This window comes from Humulus lupulus, chromosome 4, assembly GCF_963169125.1.
Source record: "Humulus lupulus chromosome 4, drHumLupu1.1, whole genome shotgun sequence".
NCBI classification, from domain to species: domain Eukaryota; kingdom Viridiplantae; phylum Streptophyta; class Magnoliopsida; order Rosales; family Cannabaceae; genus Humulus; species Humulus lupulus.
The window spans coordinates 131,148,455-131,153,240 of record NC_084796.1 but is presented as its reverse complement, the minus strand read 5'-3'; positions in this window follow the sequence as shown (position 1 = coordinate 131,153,240).

The following is a 4,786-nucleotide window of genomic DNA, read 5'->3' as shown; positions in this document are numbered from 1 at the left end:
AAGAAAAAAAAAGAAATAGAAAAAGAAAAACAAAGAAAAAAATAGTTAAGTATGTTTATAAATATGTTTGGGGGTCTAGCTCTTTAAATAAGAGAAAATTTTAATTTAGTTTTGTCCTTGTATGTTAGTAATAAGGCTAGTGGTAAGAGTTTGGTTTTGTTGTGGGGTGCACTTTGGGGAAATTAATGTGCGCTTTGATTTTGGTCCTAGAAAGATTAAGGTGCTTAGGGTGGTTTGAGCCAAAAATAATCTCTTATCCTACCTTCACCCTAGCCTATCATTACAAGCTTGACAAAGTCCTATTGATCTTTGGTGTGGTGTTTGTCTACATTAGTGGAGAGGGAATCACTAATTAACTTATGGAGGCATTAGTTAAGCTTTAGGACTAATGCCTAGTTTGATTTGGTTGATTGAAAGTGTTTAGAAAAAATTATGCATGCACTAAAGCGAGAAACACTTTACTCATATTTTGAGAGCAACATTAATTCTTGAAGATTTTGGTTTAAGGATTGTGTAAGTGTGAAATTCAACTTCTCTTATTCAGGTTTAAGGCTTGATCACCAATTGTAGGTTTCATAGCTAATCTTGATTTTGGAAAAATAGGATTAGTGGAAATACTTGAATGATGCATGAATATCACCCTGGATAAGTGTGATTTGTATATGAAATAGGGATATACTATTTACTTTTTATGACCCATTGGAAATTTGGTGCATAATTAGTGTTCTTAATTCTAGATTTGCATAGGAATATGTCTAATATATTGTTGAGAACCCATAGCATATAGGTTTGGAAAAATCATAAGTTCATTTCTAAATTTCTGGTTGACAAGGTTTAATTGTTACTGCATTACTCTATGACACTATATTGAATTTGCATTATAGGAGGATTTAATAATTCATGCTCATCATTACATTGCTCAATTTTGTCATTATTTTATATGGTTTCTTTCTTAGTTTTTAGTCTAAATCAAATTATCACCATTTCTTTTACCCGAATTGTTAAGTGTTGATTTTGCTGAATTTGTTGCTAATTCAATCCTTGTGGAGGCCATACTCACTTATCATTATATTACATGTTGACTGTGTACACTTGCACATTTTTGATCATATTATATCACAACATTATCAATAAAGACAGAACATTCTAGATAGCTTGTGTTGATATAGTAAAAATAAAAGCAAAAAGAGAAGAGGGAAAGAGAGGGTGGCGTGTAAGAAGAGTGAGGAGCAAGAAACAGGATTTTGTTTCCTTATTTGGCATGTTGACCACATTTTTATTTTATTTTAGTTTAAGACTGTTGACCCTGATTTTGGTCAACTAACACGGAGTCAAAATTGCTTGATGTGGACAGATATGTTGGAATGAGAATGATGACAAAAACAATAAAACACACAGGAATTTATAGTGGTTCAGCCCCAGAATCTGGTAATTACCTATGTCCACTTGAGCTGTTATTGATATAATATTTCAAAGGAGTGATCAAAGAACTAGGGTTCAATGAGTTTCACCCACCTCTGAAGAACAAAACAATATACCAAATATGACAGCTCTCATACACTCGTAAAACTCTAATCTCAGATAATTAGAAAGCCAAAAAGTCCCTTCCTTGAGCTATATTTCTCTATTTATAGGCTCAAGGAAGATTACATTAATTTGTTGCAGATATTCTTTCCTTATTAATCAGATAATCAGGAATTATTGGAGACAATCTCGGGATTGACTAAGATCTTTATAAAATTATCTTGAAATATGCGGAGTGTACGACCATGCTGGTCGTAGGAAAAGCTCAACTGCCTATGCTTGCAATATTTTACTGGTCGATACTCTAACAGAATTTTGCTAGGTGTCAGCCATGTGTCCAGAAATTACTTGCCACGTCATCCGTGCTTGTTTTTTGGATAACATTTGCCCCCCAAGTTTATTTATTACGAGCAATAAATAAACTTTTAAGGAAACGACCCTTCGGTTACCCCACCAGACCTGTCAGAATAATTCGTGCAATCTTGGGAAAAGTAACCTACCATTGTCTAATCACGGCTTTTCGCCTCCCAAGTAACCTTTCGACGGCTGTCACCCTTCCCAATGCTTCGAAAAAGAGGAAACTAATGATTACTCCCTTTTTATGCCACGGAAAAAAAAATATATAGTCCCTCCAAAGTCTTCTTTTCCTTTTTACGCAAGCTATTACTCTTTCAAGAAACCCTAAAATCAGAGCTTCCATTTTCTTTTAGAGACCGTCTTTCAACGTTTCAAGATTCATTCCGTGAGTTCTCCGACCCTCGAAAACTCTCTCAAATCTCCACGATCTTTTTTCTGGTAAGTCTCAGAACTTTTATGCTCTATATTTTTGCCGTGCATGCTTTTGTGGGTTGACCATTGAGTTCATTTGTTTCTGGGTTGAGAAGCATGACAGTAGGGGGTTTTGTGGGTGATACTGTATAGGATGATATTTCTCTACCATTAAGGATTTACGAGTTAGTTTGATAGTTGAGATCACGACTTTTGGACGTAAAACTGATGTAAAAATTCGATTTCTATGCCAGTTGAAAAACCAAGTTTTTCCCGCCCTAAAAGGAGTTGAAAACGCTTTTTCAAAAAACTTTTTGCTTTCACTTTTTGATCTGTTTCTCAAACTATTCGTGCGGAAAAATTAGTTTTTTGTTAGAATGTTGTTGTATAAAAGCTTAACTTTTATACTCGACCAGCATTATTCTAAAAAGCTTTCAAAATTCTTCATCCTCACCTCGCCATTCTTCTGTTCACAGATTTTAATGCCAGATTTGTGGGGAGGTGAGCGGCCTATCGACGACGATCTTCTTGCACAGCTGCTTGAAGGCGAAGAACAACCGACCGATCGAGTTCACGAGATTCCATTTTCCATAGTTTCTTCTAGACCTCAACCATCACCACCTCAAATGGCCTGTTCTAAGTCTCCAGGAAAGAAAAAACCAAACCCTGAAAACAATCCAAATTCTTCTGCCCAGCCTGATTTGCAGGCTAGGGTTCCCTCGACCAGTGGTCGAGAAAATGCTGCCCTAGACCCTCGTATTCAAGTCAGGGCTCGCCCTTGGCATCAAAACCTTCCTGATGTCAAGTGGTATCTCTCTCCTACCAGCCAGGTGACTCCCCGGATGCTTGCCAATTATCATAGGAAGTATCCTCTTACCGGGGTTAATCTCACAATCCCTGCTGCTGATCAAAGAGCTAACCTGCCTGGGGGCGTCTATAGCGCTTGGTTAATGTATCATATAAAGGCAGGGGCTATCTCCCTCTACATCCATTCTACCAGGGGGTGGCCAACTACTTTGGTGTTTCCCCTTTTCAAATTACCCCAAACGGATATAGAATGCTGGTCGCACTCTATATCCTTTACAAACTCAAAAAATGGCCAGAACCCACCCCTCATGAGGTCAACTTCCTCTTTGACCTTATGTCCAACCCTCAACAATACGGGACGGGCTTTTTTCATCTCTGTCACCAGGAAACAAGCTGAACGTTCCTAAGTGACACTACCCACATTTCCAACATGGGGTAGTACAATAGAGAGTACTTCCTCATGCCAGACATGACTACGAACAACTTGGCCTTCACTCGAGGAGGTAAATGCTACTTTCACTGGTCGATACTTTTCCTTAGCAAACTCTTCTGCACTTCTCTAACGTATATTGTGCCTTTCAGGACCATGGTTACGTCCGAAACCAACACCAAACATGGTGTTGAGGTCCAATGCACTGGCTAGGATGGCAGACGCTGAAAAAAGTGTTAAGTCCCTGGTAACGGCTGAAAATCTGAGGTTATCTGGCCTCCTGGCTCCTCGCCATGAAACAAGAGGACCCGTGGTGGCAGATGCCACGGTCGAGGGGGATCCCGAGCAGCAACCTCTGGCGTCTCCTCCCCGAAGGAGGCCAACGGGGGTTACAATCAGGGAACCCACTGGCGTCCCATCAGCAGAGAGGCCTTCTGCGCCCCAAGGCAAGGGGAAACAAAAGGCAACAGAGTCTGTCATAGACCTGGATGAATCCTCAGATGAAAACGGTATTGTTATCTTGCTTTTAAATAGCTTGCCAATTCCCTGTCATTTGTTTGACAGGGACGACAATTTTACGTATACTCCAAATCTAGGGCCAGACTTCTTCGTGCCAGATAGTGAGTGTATGACTAATAGAGTCAGTAGTATAGCGACCAGTAGTTGTAGCTCGGGTATTAAACTTTGTGACCTCTTTTCTGATTTGCCATGATTTTTTATCTGCCTTTGTCTTACTGTCTGCATGTTTTTCTTTATCCTGTAGAAATGGCTTCTCCCAACGTTTTTTATTTATATCAGACCCAGGAGGAAGAGGAGGTCCCCCTGGTCTGCCGGAAGAAGACGGTCTGGAGGCAAGACGGCGAGTCGAGTCAAGCGCCTCCGGCCAAGAAGGGTCGAACAAGTGATCCTTCTAAGGATGGACCCGCGGCCCAACCTTCTGCTGAGAAGGAAACTGCCCCAGCTGCCAACCCTTCGCATGTGGCACAAAAAGAACAGGCCTCACAAGCAGAACTTCTTGGGGCCAAACTCTCGAGCCGTTCCCTGCGATCAGCTAAGGATCGCCTTGCGCACATCCTAAAGCATGACCGTTGCAGGGAGGCAATGGCCGAGGCTAAGAATATGGGTGTCGACCAGAACCTCAACAGGGCTCTCAACGAAGTGGCTAGCGTAAGTATTATTTCCCTTCTTACAATTTCGGCTCTTATTTTTTCTTCTCGTAATATAGCCTAACTTTGACTCTTTGACTGCAAGCCATGC